This window comes from Calypte anna, chromosome W (assembly GCF_003957555.1).
Source record: "Calypte anna isolate BGI_N300 chromosome W, bCalAnn1_v1.p, whole genome shotgun sequence".
Classification (NCBI taxonomy): Eukaryota; Metazoa; Chordata; class Aves; order Apodiformes; family Trochilidae; genus Calypte; species Calypte anna.
In genome coordinates, this window is record NC_044276.1 from 20,047,052 (window position 1) to 20,071,953 (window position 24,902).

Sequence of the window (24,902 nt, forward strand, 5' to 3'; positions counted from 1 at the left end):
GGAATGCCGCCAGAAAAAGGTATAAAATGGGCTGAAGAAGCCCCACCAGATGACCATCAAACAGAGAATGAGAAAAAATATGGTCTTTTCACTGATGGATCCTGTTGTCTGGTAGGAAGCCATCAGAGGTGGAAAGCTGCTGTATGGAATCCTGCACAACTAATTGCAAAAACAGATGAAGGAGATGGTGAATCAAAGATAGAAAAACAGTCTTGAAAATGTTGTCCAGACTCTTTCAAATGCATGGCCTTTTTGTAGCCTCTCATCCATAGGAAGTCATTGTGGGAACAGTGACTCTAACCATCTGTATGATGTCCATTATTATGTTCACTGGGAATGATAAGGCATGTGGCTGGAATTACAAATTCCCCAAACTTGAAGTTGTAAGGATTTAAATTAATATTATAGTTCTTACTGTTAATTTGCAGATGCATCTTTCTTTAGAATAAGATCAGGTTGTGATATATTAGGAGTAAAGTAGCTATACAGAAACTTCTGTATTGCTGTCTTTCCCCATTCTGGATGTTAAAGCTAGATGCAAGTAATGATGCAGCTACAGAAGGTTTTCATTAAGCGTAACTTTCAGTGGCATGGTATCTAGAGAACAAGCTATTGATATTCATATTGTTTGCAATATTTGAATCTTTTTAAGACAGACTAGCAGTGATACTAACTTGATTCTAAAGCTTAATTTTTAGTGCAGCTTCACAATGATTTTTTTTTTAAATGAAACATAACGAGTTACTAGTTAATGTAAAAGGGAGCTAAATCACCACCACTGTTGGGAGAGGTTTTGGAAGAAAAGGGACATGTGAGCAATCCTGACTATTTAGCTTTAGCCAGAGTGAGCTAAGGGCCTTGAGGCACAGCTGCAAGGTTATTAAAAGATCAGCTATGGGCAAAAGATAAGGGAGTTGGCAGCAGAAAAGAAGAATAACACGATGGGAAAGCATCACATAGACAGCACATAAACAATTGTATTTAACCAGTTAGATAGTACTCTGTGGCATATGAAGAATGTGTTGTACCAAGCAGCAATATGCTTAAATTATGTTATCAGCTTGACTGTGTATAAAAGGACTACCGCTACTCTCAATAAACTGCAATACTTTGACTATATTAATCTGTGTGTTGTCCACTGCGCTCTTCCCAACACACCACCACCCCTCAAATCCAGGAGGAGATGGTAGTTATTGTGCTACGCCACCTGGACATTCACAAGTCTACGGGGCCAGATGGGATACACCCAAGAGTGCTGAGAGAGCTCTTGAGGGGTGCTCACCAAGACACTTTGCATATTTGATCAGCAGTCTTGGCTGACCAGGGAGGTGCCAACAGATTGGGAGTCAACCAATGTGACACCCATATACAAGAAGGGTTGGAAAGATGATCCAGGAAATTACAGGCCTGTCAGTTTGACTACAGTCCTGGGAAAGCTGATGGAGCAGATCATCCTGAGTACTATTATGCAGCACATGCAGGACAACCAGGTCATCAGGCCCAGTCAGCATGTTTTTACAAAGGGCAGATCCTTTTTGACAAACCTGAACTACTTTTATGACAAGATGACACACTTATTGGATGAAGGAAAGGCTTTGGATGTTTTCTATCTTAACTTCTGTAAGGCATTTGACACCATTTCCCACAGCATTCTCCAAGAGAAATTGGCTACTCATGGCTTGGATGGGCATATGCTTTGCTGGGTTAAAAATTGGTTGGATGTCTGGGCCCAGAGAGTTATGGTCAGCGGAGTTAAATCTAGTTAGTGGCATCCCCCAGGGCTCAGTACTGGGACAACTGTTGTTTAACATCTGTATCAATGATATGGACGAGGGGATAGAGTGCACCCTTAGTAAATTTGCAGATGACACTGTGATATATGATGTTAATGAATTTGTATTCCTAACCAGTAAATTGTGAATTAAACTAAGAAGAAAGTGAATATGGGGCTAGACAAAGCAATTGAGACCTATAATTTTCCACAAAAACAGTGTAAGCAACACAAGGCCTTGACAAGACTAACTTCTGTCTCAGCAATAATTGAAGCGTGGGCCTTGTTCTTAAAACAAGGCACTGCCAAGACTAACTAGGCACCAAAAGAATGCAAACATCTGCACAGAGACAACATAAAAATGCCACAACCAACAGATAAGGGAAAAATTATGGCTAGGGTCTAATTTTGCTCTGTAACAAGATAATGAAGTTGGCGAAAACAAGAAAGGTAAAGGGTTCAAGTTTGAGGAAGACTTACTTCATCCAAAGACCCCCTAACGACCCCCCGATATCTCCTCAAGAGAGGACTCCACCCAGACTCCACCTAGACTCCACCCAGACCCCGTCTATCATGAATATTGTAATAACATGATGTAATCCCTATGAATATATATGTAAACCCACCCCTTTTTAATATTCATAGAATTGTAATCAATATAAGGTAATTCTAGAGTTTTAGAAGTGTGCGTGTGAGTGGAGCGGAGACTCCCCATGCACCGAGCGCTGCTTTGCTTACTGCAATTTCAATTTATTAATTAAATTAAACCATTAATGAGTCTCCGTCATTTTTAACAACACTAAGCTGGGTGGAAGTGTCAATCTGCCTGAGGGTAGGGGAACTCTATAAAGGGACCTGGACAGGCTTGATCGATGGGCAAAGTCCAACTGCATGAGTTTCAATAAGGCCAAATATCAGGTACTGAACTTCAGCCACAACTCCCAGCAGCACTACAGGCTTGGGGAGGAGTGTCTGGAGAGCTGCCCAGCAGAGAGGGACCTGGGGGTGTTGATTGACAGCTGGCTGAACATGAGCCAGCAGTGTGCCCAGGTGGCCAAGACAGTCAATGGCATCCTGGCCTGTATAAGGAATAGTGTGGCCAGTAGGACCAGGGAGATTATCTTACCCCTGTACTTGGCACTGGTGAGGCTGCACCTCAAGTACTGTGTTCAGTTTTGGGCCCTTTACTACAGGAAGGACATTGAGCTACTAGAGCATGCCCAAAGAAGGGCAAAAAAGCTGATGAAGGGCTTGGAACACAAGTCTTGTGAGGAGCGGCTGAGGGAACTGGGGTTATTTAGCCTGGAGAAGAGGAGGCTGAGGGGAAACCTTATTGCTCTCTGCAACTACCTCAAAGGAGATTGTAAAGAGGTGGGGATTGGTCTGTTTAATGAAGTTAAAGTGTTAGAAAAGAGGTAATGGCATCAAGTTGCACCAGGGGAGGTTTAGACTGGATGTTGGGAAGAATTTCTTCACTGAAAGGGTTGTCAGACGTTGGAACAGGCTGCCCAGGGCAGTGGCAGAGTCACCATCCCTGGAAGGATTTAAGAGTCACATAGACATAGTACCTAAGGATATGGCTTAGTTAAGGTCTTGGCAGTGTTAGGCTAATGGTTGGACTTAATGACCTTGAAGGTCCTTTCCAACCAAGGTAATTCTGAAATTCTCTGAAAAGCTAACTAAATTACTTTGTATTTCAAATAGGATGTTCTGAGCAGTGACATCATCATCCTGGCAACCACACGCTGTATAGCAATCCTTTATATATATATCCAATTTCTGAACCTAAGGTATCTTGGATCAAAATACATTTTAGGTACTGTATCTGTTTGGTTTTCTTTATTTTCTGTATGCTTTTTATTTGTTTTTAAATATAAATTGGTAGTAAAAACAAGTTTTAATAGTTATGTACAGAGCATGGTTATTTTAATTCTTTGCTAGATAGTAGAATATATGTTCTGCTTAGATCGCGTGCAGTTTTTTTTTAAGAGATACTGTGTAGGATTATCTAAACATTGAAAGGTAATTATTGAAATAATTGTTTATTGTGTGAAACTGTAAAAATAGAGCTGTTTAAGCCAGTATTAATTTTTGCTGATGTGTGTTGTGGTTTAAGCCCAACTGGCAACTAAGCACCACAAAAAGCTCCTGGGCTGAGACAAGGATAGTGAAGGTTCACTTGCCAGTTATGGTCATAGGCAAAACAGACTTTGACTTGGGGGAAAAACCCAGTTAAATTTGTTACCAATCATAACAGAGTAGGACAATGAGATGTAAAACCAAATCTTAAAAACACCTTCCCCCTCCCTTCTTCCCTGGGCTCAAATTACTTTGCTACCGAATTCTCTAACTCTTCCTCTCCAGTGGCACAGGGCAATTGGGAATAGAGCTTGCAGTCAGTTTGTCACACATAGTTTATACTGCTTTTTCCTCCGCATTCTCTTCCCTCACTCCAGTGTGGATGGAGTCCTTCCCACAAGAGACAGCCCTCCACAACCTTCTTTGACATAAATCCTTCCTATGGGCTGCAGTTCACCAACTACTCCAGCATGGGTCCCTTCCATAGGGTGCAGTCCTTCAGGAACAGACTGCTATAACAGAGGCTTCCCACAGAGTCTCAGCATTATTTGGGTGCAGCCACCTACTCTGGCGTGGAATTCTCCATGGGCTGCAAGTCCACATCTGTTCCACCGTGGTCCTCCATGGTCTGCAGAGGGACAGTCTGCTGTCTCACAGAAGGCTGCAGGGCAATCTCTGCTCTGGCACACCAAAAAAAAATAAAGCTAAGGAAGCTTTTAGCAGCTATTCACTGTGAGAACTGTCATTTGTTTGCTTCAGAACTGATCTAAAGGCATAGTGTTTTCTTTTTTTTTTTTTTTCTCCCCTTTCTCTCCCAATATAGATAAAAAAGAATTTCCCAGTATTTTTGTTGTTGTTTTGGGGGTTTTTTGTTTTTTGGGTTTTTTTTTTTTTTTTTTTTTTAAGGTATTGCTGGCCTCTTCACAATCTTCTCAAGTTTTGTTTTTAGTACAGTGGTAATTCACTTCTTGGATAAAGAACTGACAGGTTTAAAGTAAGTAATGAATAGTTATTCTGGATTTTTTGTTGATTTTTTTTTCCTGTACCACAAACCTTGAATTTTACTCTTAACATATGCCTTTCTTTTACAGTGAAGCTTTACTTTTCTTCCTGCTTCTCACTGATCTTTCAAGAGCAAGTGCATTAGCCAAATTTGCACTCAGTTCCAACTCACAGGTCAGGGAGTGAGTGGTTTTTGTGTGGTTTACGTATTTATTTATTTACTGGTTGTTTTTTTATGTGTGTGTGTGTGTGGTTTGTTTTATTTTGGCTTTTTTGGGGGAGGGGTTGTTTGGTTGTTTTATGGGGTTGTTTTTTGCAATGGAGCTTTTGAATTTAGTCAAAGATGAATAATCAAGATGGAGAGACATACAGGTGAATACTGTATTTGTGATATATAAAAAGGATCAGATTTAATCCATATTCTGTATTGGTTTTTATTCAGATCATTGTTCAAGTGACTAACAACACTGTAAAATTACTGTGCATATAATCATGTGAGCCAAGGTAATTGTATGTATGGGTACTTTATAGGTTCAGAACTTTAAACAGCAATGCTTATAGCTCTATTAAGGAGGCTAGAATTCCTAGACCTGTCTTCCATTTATTGTTAGAAAAAAGTTAATTTGTAGGGATCAGAAGCAGTATATAAATAGACATTTAAAGTTACAATGCCAATACAGAAAAAAACATTTTTAAGAAAAAAGTCTTGGTAGAACAAACATGGCATATGTGTAATAGATACATATTCATGCTCTCATGCAATGAACACAGCACAACATGAAGTATCAACATTATATGTTGCCCATCGTATATTGGAATGGTCATTTCCTAATATTCTAAGTTCTGAAATAGGAGTATTTTTAGGGAAATTCATTTATACCTACAAAATACTGTATGGTAATTGAGCATAATAATTGTGACAAACATACAATGTAACATACAGTAATATATTATATATATGAGTATATTGTACATTCTCCATATGTGATATTCTAGTGTGTTGTATATTATTATGCAGTAATTAAAAGTACAGAAATTTTTATTCATTTTCAAGAAATTCTCTCACAAACAGGTTTTCACCTCAACTTCTCTTCCCCAAACCACCACCACCAAAACAGCAGCATCAGACCTCTATAGTTTTCCATGTCTGACTTCTGGAGGAGATCACCCTCTCCTCAGGGGAAGGTTTTAGTGTCCTTTATGTCTTCTTTTTTGACAGCTGAGTCTAGAGAGTTAAATTATTAAGAAAAGCAATAAAAAATTAAAATAAGCAAAAAAAGTTAGGGTACAGATAAGAGGTTGAAAGAGCTTTTGAGATTCCATGAAAAAAGTGTCCTCTATTTTATGTCTTAAAGTGTAGAAGTTCTATTTTTTGAATGTACTTTAATTAAAGTCTGTGCCCATCAGTGTTGTAGGACTATAATATATAATCTTGTATAATCTTGCTGTATAAATAAAGATTGCCCAAGTGTAATAGCTTATGGGAAATGAAGCAATTAAATAATGTAATCTTATAGTTAATTTTTAATGTCTGCTTTATAAGGCTCCAGAAAGAGAAAAGGAGTACTTATTTTTATATATGTTATATTTTTAAATTATATTTTTGTATTTACACTTGAAAATTTTTCTGTAAATACCATACCATAAATACATTTTGTGCTTGGAACAAGTTAATACAAAATTACTAGTGCATAACATGCCTGGGTTTTTTTGTTTTGTTTTTTTCTCTAAAAAGTTCTCTCTGTAGTCTTTAGTGTCAGTTAAATGGTTTCTTTCTTACTTCCACAGCACCTGATGCATATTCCAATGTTAAAAACTTTTTGTTTTATGTAGGTGTACGAAAACTTGAAATTGTGTGCTGCTTTGGCTGTATGTCTGTTCTTGCCAACTACTTTGTCTTTATGACGTTCTTTCCAGCTTATGTGTCCTTGGTATTAGAGGTATGAACAACTTCAAGACAACATTAAGCTTAGTATTCAGACCCTGTGCTTCTTGTAGGTTATGCATTTCTTCACTGGGGTATTGTCACGGTTTAACACTGGCCCGGCGATTAAACCGAATAACAGACGCTCTCTATTAATGTCTCTCTATCCTTGATAGAGAAAGGAGAGAGAATAAGGGAGAGAGACTTATGGGTTGGAAACTAAACTACACAACTTTAATGAAACAGTAATGATAAATAGGTAAAATTACTAAATATATACAAATATACAGGAAAATGGAAACCACATTCCTCCCCCCTCTCCCCCAATAATTCTCACGTCACCACCGAGGCTGTAGGGCAGCCCTGGAAAAGTCCAGGCTGGACTCCTGGAGTCGGCAGCAATCGGGAACTGGAGGCAGGAACACACAGATATGGGCTGGCACGGATCAGGACCACAGGCAGATGAACAGACAGGATCCTTCCAGGATGCCGGGTGAAGGAAGGGAAGCAGGAAATCAGGAAAAGATCTGGCTCGGCCCACGTGATGCCTCAAATTTATAATGAGTGTGACGTATATGGGATGGAATACTCTGTTTGGTCAATTCTGGCACCTATCTTGTCCGTTCCTCCCTAAAGGAGGGCTCAGGTGGGGCCTCTGTGTCCTCCTGGATGGTAAAATGTTTTCCTCAGAGCTGAGTGTCCTTGGCTCTGCATACCAGTCTCTAGCAGTAACTATAAACATCAAGTGTTATCAATCCTAGACACAGACACTGAGAAACTTGCTGTTAGTTTCAGCAAGTGCAGCTACTTACAAGGGACTTAGCTAAAAGCAAAAGTACAGAAACAGAAAACCACCTTTATCCTGGTCCAAACCAGGACATTCCACCCCTTATTCCATACCATTTGCGTCATACTCCAATCATTACTATCTCTTATTCTTAAACATATTATACACAAATTACTACTATCTCTCTGTGCTAAAATTCACTAAGTAATTCAGTCTATAATTGCAGATGTTCATCTATTGTAGCAGATTCTCAAAAGAAGGACCAGTCTTCATAGTTCATGTCCATGGTCCACAAGTTGCAGGTTGCAGATGGTAACTCCAAGGAAGTTACTGGATGCCAGCCGATGAACCTAGTTCGGCTTCATCACCACAAAATCATCCTGAAAAACACTCATAGAACACTGTTAGTTTATGCAACAGTTCACATAACAGTAGTTATGGTGGGATACAAGTTCATGACTCCCAAAGAGTCCATGCATTACTGATTAAGCTAGACAAGAAGAAATTAGGAATTCTCACCTAGTGTTAGATTCCCTTGTGGTACACATTGTACTTCTCCATCTTTCATCATCACCCACCAAGTGTGTCCAGGCCCTTGAGCGAAAGCAACCCCACGAATGGGTTTGCCTTTGCCCGAGGCAGGATAAACCCAAACTGTTTTCCCTAGCAGATTCTTCTCATGCACCACAGGCACTTTGTCCCCATCTACTGTGTGTAGAAGATCTGACTGAGCAGGACCAGCTCGATTGATGGAACCCCTGGTATTAACTAACCAGGTAGCTTTTGCCAAGTGCTTGTCCCAGTTTTTGAAAGTTCCACCACCCATTGCTTTTAAGGTAGTTTTTAACAGTCCATTGTACCTTTCAATTTTACCTGAGGCTGGTGCATGATAGGGGATATGGTATATCCACTCAATACCATGTTCTTTGGCCCAGTTATTTATGAGACTATTTTTGAAATGAGTTCCATTATCTGACTCAATTCTTTCTGGTGTACCATGTCTCCACAAGACTTGTTTCTCTAAGCCCAGAATAGTGTTCCGGGCTGTGGCAAGAGGCACAGGATATGTTTCCAGCCATCCTGTACTTGCCTCCACCATTGTAAGCACATAGCGCTTACCCTGGCGGGTTTGAGGCAGTGTGATGTAGTCGACTTGCCAGGCCTCCCCATACCTATATTTTGACCATCTCCCTTCATACCACAGAGGTTTCAACCTTTTAGCTTGCTTAATTGCAGCACATATGTCACAGTCGTGGATAACCTGCGCAATAGAGTCCAAAGATAAATCCACCCCTCGGTCACGAGCCCATCGATATGTTCCATCCCTGCCTTGATGACCTGAAGCATTGTGGGCCCATTTGGCCAAAAATAGTTCACCTTTATGGTCCCAGTCCAGATCTATTTGGAACACTTGAGCAGCCTCATCTGCTCGTTGGTTGTTTCGATGTTCCTCAGTAGCTCGATATGAAGGTACGTGGGCATCTACGTGACGCACTTTTACATCAAGTTTCTCTAACCTAGTAGCAATGTCTTTCCAGAGTTCAGCAGCCCAGATAGGTTTATCTCTACGTTGCCAGTTGTTTTGCTTCCACTGCTTTAACCAACCCCATAAGGCATTTGCTACCATCCATGAGTCAGTATAGAGATAAAGTCTCGGCCACTTTTCTTGTTCAGCAATGTCCAAAGCCAATTGGATAGCTTTTACCTCTGCAAATTGACTTGATTCACCATCTCCTTCATCTGTTTTTGCAACTAGTCGTGTAGGATTCCATACGGCGGCTTTCCACCTTCGATGGCCTCCTACCAGACGATAGGATCCATCAGTGAAAAGAGCATATTGTTTCTCACTCTCTGGTAGTTGGTCGTATGGTGGGGCTTCTTCAGCCCGTTTTACCACTTTTCCTGGTGGCATTCCAAAGTGCTTGCCCTCTGGCCAATGTGTTATTGCTTCTACAATTCCTGGACGATTAAGTCTTCCTATCCTAGCTCTCTGTGAGAGTAAAGCAATCCATTTACTCCAGGTAGCATCGGTAGCATGATGGGAAGATTCTCTACCTGTGTACATAAAACCCAGTACAGGTAATCGTGGTACTAGGAGGAGCTGTGCTTCAGTACCAATCACTTCTGAAGCAGCTCTGACTCCTTCGTATGCGGCCAGTATCTCTTTCTCAGTGGCTGTGTAGTTGGCTTCGGAGCCTGTGTAGTTTCGACCCCAAAATCCTAGAGGTCGGCCTCGAGTCTCTCCTGGAGCTTTCTGCCAGAGGCTCCATGTAGGACCATCACCTCCATCTCCGGTGTAAAGAATATTTTTGATGTCTGGCCCTGTTCGAATTGGTCCAAGGGCCATTGCCTGTACAATCTCCTGTTTAATATTCTCAAAAGCAGCTTGTTGTTCTGAGCCCCATTTAAAGTCTTTCTTCTTCCGGGTAACCTCATAGAGAGGTTTCACAATCTGATTATAAAGAGGAATATGCATTCTCCAGAAACCAACAGTTCCTAAAAAGGACTGTGTTTCCTTTTTGGTAGTTGGTGGGGCCATAGCTGTTATTTTGTTAATCACGTCCATTGGGATGTGGCGACGTCCATCTTGCCACTTAACTCCCAGAAACTGTATCTCTTGTGCAGGTCCCTTGACCTTGCTTCTTTTAATAGCAAAACCAGCCTCTAGAAGGATTTCAATTATCTTCTTGCCTTTCTCATAGACTTCCTTTGCTGTGTCACCCCACACAATAACGTCATCGATGTACTGTAAATGTTCTGGAGCTCCCCCCTTTTCCAAGGTGTCATGGATCAGTCCATGGCAGATGGTAGGACTGTGTTTCCACCCCTGGGGCAGTCGATTCCAAGTGTACTGGACACCTCTCCAGGTGAAGGCAAATTGTGCTCTGCATTCTGGTGCTATAGGGATAGAAAAAAATGCATTAGCAATGTCAATGGTAGCATACCACTTGGCTGCCTTTGACTCCAGCTCATACTGAAGTTCTAGTATGTCCGGCACAGCAGCACTTAGTGGTGGTGTAACCTCATTCAGGGCACGATAGTCCACTGTCAGCCTCCACTCTCCATTAGGCTTTTTCACTGGCCATATAGGACTGTTGAAGGGTGAGTGAGTCTTGCTGATCACTCCTTGGCTCTCTAGTTGCCGGATCAGCTTGTGAATGGGGATCACAGCATCTCTGTTGACACAATACTGTCTACGATGCACTACTGAAGTAGCATTTGGCAACCGCTGGTTTATAGTTCTTAGCAATCCCACTACAAAGGACTTATCTGAAAGGCCAAACAAAGCATGCAGCCATTCTCCATACTCAGTCTTAATAGCTGCAGTACCAAAGGACCAGCGGTACCCTTTCGGGTCCTCGAAGTCACCTCCCTTGAGGTAGTCTATGCCAAGGATGCACGGAGCATCTGGACTAGTCACTATTGGGTGTTTATGCCACTTTATTCCAGTGAGGCTCACATCAGCCTTCACAATAGTCAGTTCTTTAGATCCCCCCGTCACTCCAGAAATAGAAAGGCACAGACTCCGTCACTGATTCAATGGCATTAGGGTGCACTGCGCACCAGTGTCCACCAAGGCTTTATACTTTTGTGGCTCTAATGTGCCAGGCCATCGAATCCACACAATCCAATAGATTCGGTTGTCCCTCTCCTCCACCTGGCTGGAGGCAGGGCACCTCTAAGCTTGAGCACATACAGCATTGTCAGTATGTGCATTACTGGAGCTTGCATCCCCAGTACTCACACCTGATGTGCAGGGATCTTGAGTCACCAGCATATTTGGATTGGGTAGCTCCACACTGGAGATTTGAGCAGCCATCTTTTTAGAAGGACCTCCTTTTGCCTTCGGCTTACTCATCAACTTAATCACTCGGTCCTGTAGGTCAGCAGTAGGTTTCTTGTCCCACTTTGTCATGTCCTCTCCACACTCACACAGGAGTGCCCATAGAATTCCTCTTGCGAAATTCTGTTTCCCTCGATTCTGTCTCATAGGAGGGCATCTCCTCTTAATGGTGGCAATGGGGCATCCTCCGTCTGTCTGAGGAAAAAGGGCTGAATGCAGTTTCTCAGATGCTCTCTTGATAGCTGAGACCCAGGCCCGATGAGGGGCTGTGACAGCCTCTTCACACTCTCGTGCAGTTTTAATCACATCACCCACAGCTGTATCCACTTCTACAGGAACCCATAGCAGTACTGATAGAGTATGGTTAAAAGGTGATGGTGCAGCATGCACAAACCTTTGCAACATAGGTTTAGGACATGGTACGTGATAAGGGTCTTCAATGCCATCATCATTATAGATCACTTCTCGTACAGCCAATTCTTCCAGATACCTGATAGCTTTTCCAAGTGTGGCTGCTTTGACCTGTGGGCAATCTATTGCCTCTTTATAGGGATATCTCTCCCTGACAGCTGACAAGAGTTGTTTCCACAGGCTAGTAGTTCCAGCCTTTTCCCCAAATGCCCGATCAATAGCTGCATCTTTGGCTACAGGGCCCAACTGCCTAGCTTCCTTCTGAGTTAATGTTATGGTAGCAGCCCCATCATTCCAGCATCGGAATAACCAAGAGAGGAGTGGTTCACCTGTAAAACGGCTGTAGTCTTTTCTCAGAGTACGCAAGTCTCTCATGGAATAGGGCTGAGCAGATTCTGAGTCTGAGTCCTCATCTGACTCTGCTCTAGCTGGTCTAGGAGGAGAGCCATTATCCTCTATTTCCTCTATCACCTGGTCATCTTGTTCAGACTTGGAAGGGTTAAGGCTCACTTCTGATTTCCATTGTTTTCCTTTTCTCCTAGTTACAGGGTCAACAAGTAACTGTGTGGGCTGAGGGGGAGAGGCTGTAGTATCTGCAGCAGTAGCAGCAGCAGGGCTTGCTTTCTGAGCAGCAGCACTGTCTGTGGGAGTAGAGACAGCAACTGGAGCTGTAGCCGATAAGCTGGCAATGCTCGCCGGCCTTATCTGAGTTGTGCCCTTGCGTGAGGGGGGGCGAGAAGCGGCTGCAGAGGCAGGAGTGGGGGTGCTCTCTTTACGAGGTGTGCTCGTTCCCCTAGTTGTAATTGTCTTATTCCTCACCAACATATGGTAGCACATGAACACCTGAACACCAAAAATCAGGAGGCACAAAACTATAACAATCAAAATGCCATTTGGACAAGAATCCACTGAACTCAGCCCAAGGGTGGTATGTTTCCTCAAAAGAACTCTGAAAACATAATTACGAACAAAGTTCTTAATCCTTCTATGAAACATCACTGCACCATACACCATGATATACATCAATATTGAGGACCATATTGCAACGATGGTCCTTAAGCGTCTCTTACGATAGGAAAGCCACATATTAGCACTCATTCCAGCTGCAAAAATACACATCACATTCCCTAAATTCCAAAGGTACGGCATGATTGGTTTAATTTCCAACCCTGTGAGATTTCCAAAGGAAAAAGTCTGATTCCCACTCAGCAAAGCCATTCTCCCACTGGAGTTGGAATTCAGACTATTCAGGCAAATTGGTCAAGATTTAAACTGGACTCGAGCCAATTAGCTCAAGCCCCACGTCGGGCACCAAATAAATCTGTCACGGTTTAACACTGGCCCGGCAATTAAACCGAGTAACAGACGCTCTCTATTAATGTCTCTCTATCCTTGATAGAGAAAGGAGAGAGAATAAGGGAGAGAGACTTATGGGTTGGAAACTAAACTACACAACTTTAATGAAACAGTAATGATAAATAGGTAAAATTACTAAATATATACAAATATACAGGAAAATGGAAACCACATTCCTCCCCCCTCTCCCCCAATAACTCTCACGTCACCACCGAGGCTGTAGGGCAGCCCTGGGAAAGTCCAGGCTGGACTCCTGGAGTCGGCAGCAATCGGGAACTGGAGGCAGGAACACACAGATATGGGCTGGCACGGATCAGGACCACAGGCAGATGAACAGACAGGATCCTTCCAGGATGCCGGGTGAAGGAAGGGAAGCAGGAAATCAGGAAAAGATCTGGCTCGGCCCACGTGATGCCTCAAATTTATACTGAGTGTGACATATATGGGATGGAATACTCTGTTTGGTCAATTCTGGCATCTATCTTGTCCGTTCCTCCCTAAAGGAGGGCTCAGGTGGGGCCTCTGTGTCCTCCTGGATGGTAAAATGTTTTCCTCAGAGCTGAGTGTCCTTGGCTCTGCATACCAGTCTCTAGCAGTAACTATAAACATCAAGTGTTATCAATCCTAGACACAGACACTGAGAAACTTGCTGTTAGTTTCAGCAAGTGCAGCTACTTACAAGGGACTTAGCTAAAAGCAAAAGTACAGAAACAGAAAACCACCTTTATCCTGGTCCAAACCAGGACAGGTATATACCAGCATGTTTGTTTTCCTTTCAAGGTCAACAGAAGGAATGTACAAAAAGAGTTATAGTGTCTTAGCTGATGGACAACAACTTGTTAATGCCACTGTAAATGTGTCACGCTCAATATTATGAGTTCTGATCTAAAGCAAGTAAACAACTTCTAATTTAAATTAAGGGCTGTCCATGGTTTTCACTAATTAAAGTCTATCATAGGTGATGTAAACACTTCGAAAATATGAAATATGTCTCTCGAATAAGCATTTTTTCTACTCTTAAAAATATATCAAACATATTCTCAATTAACAGATTTTTACCCCAAACTTAACCAGCTTCTGTTTTGTATCATGCCTCACAGGGACCTAAAGATAAGACCACTAATCAGAAGGTCTCCTGGTACACTGTCAAGACAAAGATAATAAATTTAGCAAGGTAACAAGGACTGAAGGATTACAGTAATTTAAAGAGAAGTTGTCAGGATGGCAAATCTTTGCCAGTCTGTGTCAGTGATTTATGAAAAGAGAGAACCCCTTTTTGCTGTATAAAAACTCAAAGAGAAAAAGCGAAGATGCTGGCTCTCTCTTCGCCCCCCCTTCTTCTCTCGTCACTTCGGCTTCAGCTACGGTACAGCATCAGCAGAGGAAAAAAAAGCGGAGAAAAAAAGTGGAGAAGAGCAGCCAGGCAGGAACGGCGGGTCCTACACCACCTCCCCTCCAGCCAGAGACCAGGTCCGGTGGATGGTGATAAAACTTGATTGCTCTCTTGTTTTTTCTTTCCATTTCTTAACTCTCTCCCCAAAGTGACTAATTTATGTAAAATCTCTCCTCTTATAATCTCATTTTTTTCTTTTAAAGGTGGTGTTATTGTCTCCTTTCACTGAAATAAATCTTTGTAATTTGCTTAAATCATAAAGCCCATTATTTTTGTAAATTCATGTGACGTCTATGAGTAGTTGTAGCGGGAGGAACCATTCTTGCTCCTGAAGCTCGACGAGCTGCTGGTCTCTTCCAGGACTCCAGCCACCACACAGCGCTTCCAGGGTAGAAGTGTAGTGGGAAGAGCCTTTCTTGCTCCAGAGGCTCGACAAGCTGCTGGCCTCTCCATGCCTCGCACCAGAGTGAGCTGAGCTTTCCTCTGTGGGTGTGTGTCCCACCTTTATTCATCCTCTGATCTTGCTCATGCCCAATAGGGGCCTGTCCTAATCAGACACAGGTGGACTCACACCCACTCACTGGCAATTCGAGGCACCTGGTTTATCTTATTTCTCTACATTTCCCCCCCCTTATTTTTTTTTTTTTCTTACAGCAAAGCTTTCCCGGTTTGCCCTAGCTTACAAATATTTTAACACTGATTACAGAATACAGACATACAGGATTTTTCTTCGGGCCCCGCGGGACACTCAGCTAAGAGCATCGAGGGGGCGCCGAGTACGGGATTTTTACACACAAGATTTTTTACAGGATTTAGAAACATACTTATAACTTACGGGAGTTAGCCCTAGCTTCTCAGGCAACCGTTCAATGTCAGCCCAGGCACTTTAGTTGTTCTTCTCCCTCCTGTATCTGCTCTTCTCTTGGCTTCTCTCTGCTCAGGGGCTTCCAAAGAGAGAATCCTTATCTTGGCTTCCCTTTGCTCAGGGGTTTCCAAAGAGATTTCTGGTTCCTCATGGGTTTCTGGTTCCTCTGTGGGACTCCATACTTTTATTTTTACTCTTTTTTATTTTTTTTTTTTCCTCCGTGGGATTCCATCCTCCTGGCTTCCCTCTGCTCAGGGGTTTCCAAAAAGAGAATCCTTATCTTGGCTTCCCTCTGTTCAGGGGTTTCCAGTCCAAAAAGCTTGCTGGTCATACCTTTCAGGGAGAGTGTTAGCCCAGGCATTTTTTCAAATCAGGGGTAATGTTCCTGTTGCCAGCTCCTCACACTGCTGCTTCTTTAGATGTCTGTATGTCACCTGCATTCTCCACCAAATGTAGTGGGAGGAGCCATTCTTGCTCCTGAAGCTCGAAGAGCTGCTGGTCTCTTCCAGGACTCCAGCCACCACACAGCGCTCCCAGGGTAGAAGTGTAGCAGGAAGAGCCCTTCTTGCTCCAGAGGCTCGACGAGCTGCTGGCCTCTCCATACCTCACACCAGAGTGAGCTGAGCTTTCCTCTGTGGGTGTGTGTCCCACCTTTATTCGTCCTCTGATCTTGCTCATGCCCAATAGGGGCCTGTCCTAATCAGACACAGGTGGACTCACACCCACTCACTGGCAATTCGAGGCACCTGGTTTATCTTATTTCTCTACAAGTAGTGGCTGATTTTTCCTCACAATCAAAATATAAAATAATAGCTTGGATCGTAACAATAGGCTAAACAGTAGACTGTAGGCTAACTCTTTGAATACAATTTTGAAGCTCACTTGTTTGTTCTTCTAATACATACTGTTACAATCCGAGTTATTATTTATATTTTGATTGCGAGGAAAATTCAGCCACTACTTATAGACGACACGTGAATTTACAAAAATAACAAGGCTTTATGATTTAAACAAGTTACAAGGATTTATTTAGGGGAGGAAATGATAACACCACCTTCAAACAGGGAAAACAGGTGTGCCCGCAGAAAGTCTTTGCACAAATTAGTCACCTTGGAGAGAGAGGCATTAAGGTAAAAGAAAAGAACAAAGAGGTTTTATCACTGTCTGAGCTGGCCATGGCCTCAGGCTGGAGTTGCTTCTGGGTTCTCCGCTTTTCGATCCTCCGCTGTCTGCCTTGTGGCTGGAAACCGAAGTGCCGAGAGAAGGGGGGGGTCTAGAAGAAAGCTGCTACCTTTTCCTTTCTCCTAGGGTTTTTATAACAAAAAGCAGAGGGGTCTGTTTTTTGGCATGACACAGATATACCGACTTCCCGGAGATGAGTCACCCTTATCTTTCAGTCTTTTGGAGATTCCTGCTACTGCTATTGTCTTTTGTCTTCACCATGCATCAGGAGGCGACTTGATAAGCAATCTTATCTTTTAGGTGTCTGTCAGGCATACAGTGAGGTAAACATATGTTATTTGACAGCATGTTGCAACCAGAGAAGAAAAAAAAGTGATTCGAGAGACATATTTTGTATTTTCAATTCAAGGTGTTTACATAACATACTAAATAGGATCTATTTTTAAATTTTGTTATTTCTTCAGCTTTCAAGAGAGAGTTGTGAAGGGTGTCCTATATGGCTGCTTAGTTATTTTGTACGTGTTCTGGAAGAAGAAAACAAACCAAATCCTGTAACATAGAGGGTCAAAATTATTATAATTTGTGGCTTTTTTCACCTGCAGTTATTCAACCAGTAAGATGTCCTGGTGCAATGAAAAATGCTTTTGTTTTCTTTAGACTTCTGTTCTGCATCCCATTAGTCTAGTTTACTGAGATAAATTTTAATAATGTCCCCTGTATCTAAGCCTAAAGTTGTCCAGGCTTGGGCCAGGATAAAAGTGATTTTCTGTCTTGTACTTTTGCTTTTAGCTAAGTCTCTTGTAAGAAGTTGCACTTGCTGAAATTAACAGCAAGTTTCTCAGGCAGTGTGTGCTTCTAGGATTGATAAAACTTGATGTTTATAGTTACTGCTAGAGACTGGTATGCAGAGCCAAGGACACTGCTCAGCTCTGAGGAGAACTTTTACCCTCCAGAAAGAAGAAAGAGGTCCCACCTGCAGCCCTCCTTTGGGGAGGAACAGACAAGATAGATGCCAGAATTGACCAAACAGAGTATTCCATCCCATATACGTCATACTCAGTATAAATTTGAGGAATCACGAGGGCCAAGCCAGATTTCCTGCTTCCAGCTTCTGGCTGCCTGTCCTTCCTGCTTTTCCTGCTTCACTTCCTTCACCCGGCATCCTGGAAGGATTCCATCCGTTCGTCTGCCTGTGGTCCTGATCCGTGCCAGCCCATATCTGTGTGTTCCTGCCTCCAGTTCCCGACTGCTGCCGACTCCAGGAGTCCAGCCTGGACTTTCTCAGGGCTGCCCTGCAGCCTCGGTGGTTATGTGAGAGTTATTGGGGGAAAGGGGGGGAGGAATGTGGTTTCCATTTTCCTGTAAATTGGTATATATTTGGTAATTTTTCCTATTTATCATTACTGTTTCATTAAAGTTGTGTAGTTTAGTTGCCAACCCATAAGTCTCCCTCCCTTATTCTCTCTCCTTTCTTTATCAGGGAGGAGAGAGAGATTAATAGAGAGCGTCTGTTACTCGGTTTAATTGCCGGGCCAGTGTTAAACCGTGACACCTTTTTCCCCCTCTTTCCACCCCTTATTCCATACCATTTGCGTCATGCTCCAGTGATTACTATCTCTTATCCCTAAACGTATCTATACACAAATTACTATCTCTCTGTGCTAAAATTCACGAAGTAATTCAGTCTATGATTGCAGATGTTCATCTATTGTAGCAGATTCTCAAAAGAAGGAGCAATTTTCACATTTCATGTCCATGGTCCAGAAGTTGCAGGTTGCAGATGGTAACTTCAAGGAAGTTACTGGATGCTAGCCGATGAACCTAGTTCTGATTTCATCATCACAAAATCATCCTGAAAAAAACTCAGAGAACACTGTTGTAGTGAAATGAGGCAACCAGGTGCCACTAATTCCCAGGGAGTGCCATGAGCTTGTGTTAAGCCCACCTATGCCTAATTAGGGTGGGCCCCCACTGCGCATGAGCAAGATTAGGGGGCCAATAAAAGGTAAGGCCTGATACACAAACTCAGCTCCCACTGGAATTCACAATCTTGGCATGCTTGGCTTTAACTGCTTCTTTCAGCACTGCACTACCTTCATGGCTCCACTAGAGCTCATCGCTGTCAGGGTAAGGCTTCTGAGGAGTCTCGAACCCGCGGCCTACAGCATTGCTCAGGTTGTCTGTATAACAGCATGTTAGCCAGCTGCGCCACTCAAGCCTGTTTTTAACAGTCCATTGTACCTTTCAATTTTACCTGAGGCTGGTGCATGATAGGGGATATGGTATATCCACTCAATACCATGTTCTTTGGCCCAGTTATTTATGAGACTATTTTTGAAATGAGTTACATTATCTGACTCAATTCTCTCTGGTGTTCCATGTCTCCTCAAGACTTGTTTCTCTAGGCCCAAGATACTATTCCGGGCTGTGGCATGAGGCACAGCCATCCTGTACTTGCCTCCACTATTGTAAGCACATAGCGCTTACCCTGGCGGGTTTGAGGCAGTGTGATGTAGTCGACTTGCCAGGCCTCCCCATACCTATATTTTAACCATCTCCCTTCATACCACAAAGGTTTCCACCTTTTATCTTGCTTAATTGCAGCACATATGTCACAATCATGGATAACCTGCGCAATAGAGTCCAAAGATAAATCCACCCCTCGGTCGGTCGGTCACGAGCCCATCAATATGTTCCATCCCTGCCTTGATGACCTAAAGCTGTGTGGGCCCATTTAGCTAAAAACAGTTCACCTTTATGGTCCCTGTCCAGATCTATTTGGAACACTTGAGCAGCCTCATCTGCTCGTTGGTTGTTTCGATGTTCCTCGGTAGCTCGATATGAAGGTACATGGGCATCTACATGACGCACTATTACATCAAGTTTCTCTAACCTAGCAGCAATGTCTTTCCAGAGTTCAGCAGCCCAGATAGGTTTATCTCTACGTTGCCAGTTGTTTTGCTTCCACTGCTTTAACCAACCCCATAAGGCATTTGCTACCATCCATGAGTCAGTATAGAGATAAAGTCTAGGCCACTTTTCTTGTTCAGCAATGTCCAAAGCCAATTGGATGGCTTTGACCACTGCAAATTGACTTGATTCACCATCTCCTTCATCTGTTTTTGCAACTAGTCGTGTAGGATTCCATACGGCAGCTTTCCACCTTCAATGGCCTCCTACAAGACAGGATCCATCAGTGAAAAGAGCATATTTTTTCTCATTCTCTGGTAGTTGGTCGCATGGTGGGGCTTCTTCAGCCGGTTTCACCACTTTTTCTGGTGGCATTCCAAAGTGTTTGCCTTCTGGCCAATGTGTTATTGCTTCTACAATTCCTGGACGATTGAGTCTTCCTATCCTAGCTCTCTGTGAGAGTAAAGCAATCCATTTACTCCAGGTAGCATCGGTAGCATGATGGGAAGATTCTCTACCTGTGTACATAAAACCCAGTACAGGTAATCGTGGCACTAGGAGGAGCTGTGCTTCAGTACCAATCATTTCTGAAGCAGCTCTAAGGCCTTTGTATGCAGCCAGTATCTCTTTTTCAGTGGCTGTGTAGTTGGCTTCGGAGCCTTTGTAGTTTCGACCCCAAAATCCTAGAGGTCGGCCTCGAGTCTCTCCTGGAGCTTTCTGCCAGAGGCTCCATGTAGGACCATCACCGCCATCTCCGGTGTAAAGAAAATTTTTGATGTGTGGCCCTGTTTGAATTGGTCAATCTCCTGTTTAATACTCTCAAAAGCAGCTTGTTGTTCTGAGCCCCATTTAAAGTCTTTCTTCTTCCGGGTAACCTCATAGAGAGGTTTCACAATCTGATTATAAAAAGGAATATGCATTCTCCAGAAACAAACAGGTCCTAAGAAGGACTGAGTTCCCTTTTTGGTAGTTGGTGGGGCCATAGCTGTTATTTTGTTAATCACGTCCATTGGGATGTGGCGACGTCCATTTTGCCACGTAACTCCCAGAAACTGTATCTCTTGCGCAGGTCCCTTGACCTTGCTCCTTTTAATAGCAAAACCAGCCTCTAGGAGGATTTCAATCATCTTCTTACCTTTCTCATAGACTTCTTTTGCTATGTCACCCCACACAATGTTGTCATCGATGTACTGTAGATGTTCTGGAGCTCCACCCTTTTCCAAGGTATAATGGATTAGTCCATGGCAGATGGTAGGACTGTGTTTTCACCCTTGGGGCAGTCGATTCCAAGTGTACCGGACACCTTTCCAGGCGAAAGCAAACTGTGCTCTGCATTCTGGTGATATAGGAATAGCAAAAAAGGCATTAGCAATGTCAGTAGTAGCATACTACCTGGCTGCCTTTGACTCCAGCTCATACTGAAGTTCTAGTATGTCCGGCACAGCAGCACTTAGTGGTGGTGTAACCTCATTCAGGGCACGATAGTCCACTGTCAGCCTCCACTCTCCATTAGGCTTTTTCACTGGCCATACAGGACTGTTGAAGGGTGAGTGAGTCTTGCTGATTACTCCTTGGCTCTCTAGTTGCCGGATCAGCTTGTGAATGGGGATCACAGCATCTCTTTTGGTGCAATTATTGTCGTTGATGCACTACTGAAGTAGCAGTTGGCACCCTCTTCTTTAGGGTTTTCATCAACCCCACTACAAAGGATTTATCTGAAAGGCCAAACAAAGCATGCAGCCATTCTGCATTCTCAGTCTTAATAGCTGCAGTACCAAAAGACCACTGGTACTCTTTCGGGTCCTTGAAATCACCTCCCTTGAGGTAATCTACGCCAAGGATGCAAGGAGCATCTGGACCAGTCACTATTGGGTGTTTATGCCACTTTATTCCAGTGAGGCTCACATCAGCCTTCTCAATAGTCAGTTCTTTAGATCCCCCCATCACTCCAGAAATAGTGACAGAGTCTGTCCCTTTCTGATTCGATGGCATTAGGGTGCACTGTGTACCAGTGTCCACCAAGGCTTTATACTTTTGTGGCTCTAATGTGCCAGGCCATCAAATCCACTCAATCCAATAGATTCAGTTGTCCCTCTCCTCCACCTGCTGGAGGCAGGGCACCTCTAAGCTTGAGCACATACAACACTGTCAGTACGTGCATTACTGGCGTTTGCATCCGAATTACTCACACCTGATGTACAGGGATCTTGAGTCACCAGAATATTTGGATCAGGTAAATCCACACTGGAGACTTGAGCAGCCATCTTTTTAGAATGGAGGAGAATTTAGGGGAGAATGGAAACAGGTCCCCCACCGAAAAGGCAAAAGAATTCTCTCCCAACCCCCACCACTCCCCCAGGTGCCCATAGAGAACAGATATGAGGCCCTGGACTCAGAGAATCAAGAAGAGTACAGACAAGAGGACGATCTGTCCATAAGGCCTCCCGTTCACCCCCTGTCTAGCAGACGGATTAAAACTTCACCTACAAAGAAATGAAGAAGGGTAGTCGTAGTTGGTGACTCTCTTCTGAGGGGAACTGAGGGCCCTATATGTCGACCTGACCCATCCCATAGAGAGGTCTGCTGCCTTCCTGGCGCCCGGGTGAGGGATATTAGTAAGAGACTCCCTCAGCTAATTCAGTCCTCGGACTATTACCCACTGTTGGTAGTTCAGGCTGGCAGTGATGACATTATTGGAAGAAGTACAAGAGGGATTAAAAAGGACTTCAAGGCCCTGGGTCTGTTAGTCGATGGGTCAGGAGCACAGGTAGTCTTCGCCTCAGTTCCTGCAGTAGAAGGCTTGAATGAGGAGAGGACTAGGAAAACCCATCTCATTAATAGGTGGCTAAGGGACTGGTGCCACCGGCGGAACTTCGGGTTCTTCGACCATGGGGCAAATCCCAAACTGCCTTGTGTCATTAGATCTGATGGACTTCATCTAACTAACAGGGGGAAAAGGACTCTAGGTCATAGGTTGAAGGGGCTGATAAGGAGGGCTTTAAACTAGGTTTGAAGGGGGAGAGGGTTGAAACTGAGCTCTCCAGAGAGGAACCTAAAGGTGGACTACCCGAGATAAATGACAAATCAGCAGCCCAGCTGAAGTGCATGTATACCAATGCACGCAGCATGGGCAACAAACAAGAGGAGCTGGAAGCCATCGTGCGGCAGGAAAGCTATGATGTAGTCGCTATCACGGAAATGTGGTGGGATGACTCCCATGACTGGAGTGCTGCCATGGGTGGATACAGGCTCTTCAGAAGGGACAGGCAGGGTAGGAGAGGTGGAGGGGTAGCCCTATATGTTAGAGAATCTCTCAACACTGTAGAAGTTGAGACCACCAATAATAGGGCAGAATGCCTGTGGGTTAGAATCAGTGGGAAGGTCATCAAGGCCGATATCGTGATGGGAGTCTGTTACAGACCGCCCAGTCAGGATGATGAGGTCGACGAAATATTCTACAAGCAACTGGAGGATGTTTCAAAATCATCATCCCTTATTCTCGTAGGTGACTTCAACTTGCCAGACATCTGCTGGGAACTCCACACCGCAGAGAGGAGGCAGTCTAGGAGATTCCTAGAGTGTATTGAAGACAATTTCCTGCTCCAACTAGTAAATGAGCCCACCAGGGACGGAGCCCCACTTGACCTTCTTTTCACAAACAGAGAGGGGCTGGTGGGAGATGTGGTGGTTGATGGACGACTGGGACTTAGTGACCATGAAATAATAGAGTTTTCAATACTCAGGGATACAAGGAGGGTTGTCAGTAAAACCTCTGTGTTGGACTTCCGGAGAGCAGATTTTGGACTATTCAAAAGACTAGTTCAGAGTATACCCTGGGAAACAGCCCTTGAAAACAGAGGGGTCCAGGAGGGATGGACATACTTCAAAGAGCATATTCTGAAAGCACAGGAACAGGCTGTCCCAGAGTCCCGGAAGGCGAGCCGGCGGGGAAGGCAACCAGTCTGGCTGAACTGGGAGACTCTGAAAGAAATTAGGATTAAGAAGAGGGCCTATCAATTATGGAAAAAAGGGCTAACTTCTCAAGAGGAATTTAGGAATATAGTCAGATCATGTAGAAAGAAAATCAGACAGACAAAAGCACAACATGAACTGAATCTTGCTACTTCTGTGAAGGACAATAAGAAATGCTTCTACAGATATATCAATAGCAAAAGAAGAGGCAAGGAAAACATTCATTCTGTACTGGACATGGGTGGGAATATAGTTATCAAAGATGAGGAAAAGGCTGAGGTATTTAACACCTTCTTTACCTCAGTTTTCAACAGAAAGACAGGTTATCCTGTTGACAGCAGGCTTCTGGAGCCTATAGAAGGTGATAAAAATCTAAACAGCCCCCCTGTAATATTGAAGGACACAGTCAGTGACCTCTTGAGCTGCTTGGACCCCCACAAGTCTATGGGACCGGATGGGATCCACCCAAGAGTGATGAGGGAGCTGGCAGAAGAGCTCGCCAAGCCTCTCTCTATCATCTACCAACAGTCCTGGCTCACGGGGGACATCCCAGATGACTGGAAGTTGGCGAATGTCACGCCAATCCACAAGAAGGGCCGGAAGGAAGACCCGGGAAACTACAGGCCTGTCAGCCTGACCTCAGTGCCTGGCAGGGTTATGGAGCAGATCATCCTGGGGGCAATCACACAGCACCTGCAGGATGGGCAAGGGATCAGACCCAGCCAGCATGGGTTTAGGAAGGGCAGGTCCTGCCTGACCAACCTGATCTCCTTTTATGATCAGGTGACCCGTCTGGTGGATGAGGGGAAGGCAGTGGATGTGGTCTACCTGGATTTCAGCAAAGCCTTTGACACCGTCCCCCATAGCATTCTCCTGAAAAAGCTGTCAGCCCACAGCTTGGACAGGAGCACCCTGTGCTGGGTTAGGAACTGGCTGGAGGGCCGGGCCCAGAGAGTGGTGGTGAACGGGGCTGCATCCAGTTGGCGGCCGGTCACTAGTGGTGTCCCCCAGGGATCAGTGTTGGGCCCAGTTCTGTTTAATATCTTTATCGACGACTTAGACGAAGGGATTGAGTCCATCATCAGCAAATTCGCAGATGACACCAAGCTGGGAGGAAGTGTGGACCAACTCGAAGGCAGGAGGGCTCTGCAGAGGGACCTGGACAGACTAGAGAGTTGGGCTGATTCCAACGGGATGAGGTTCAACAAGGCCAAGTGCCGGGTCCTGCACTTTGGCCACAACAACCCCATGCAGCGCTACAGGCTGGGGACAGAGTGGCTGGAGAGCAGCCAGGCAGAAAGGGACCTGGGAGTCTGCATTGACAAGAAACTGAACATGAGCCAGCAGTGTGCCCAGGTGGCCAAGAAGGCCAATGGCATCCTGGCCTGTATCAAAAACAGCGTCAC

At 44.0% G+C, this 24,902-nt stretch overlaps 1 pseudogene; it reads left to right on the plus strand.

Moving 5' to 3' along the window:
* The first annotated feature begins 209 nt into the window (after positions 1-209).
* The window catches only part of LOC103534791, a 35,552-nt pseudogene continuing 10,859 nt past the window's right edge, over positions 210-24,902 (plus strand).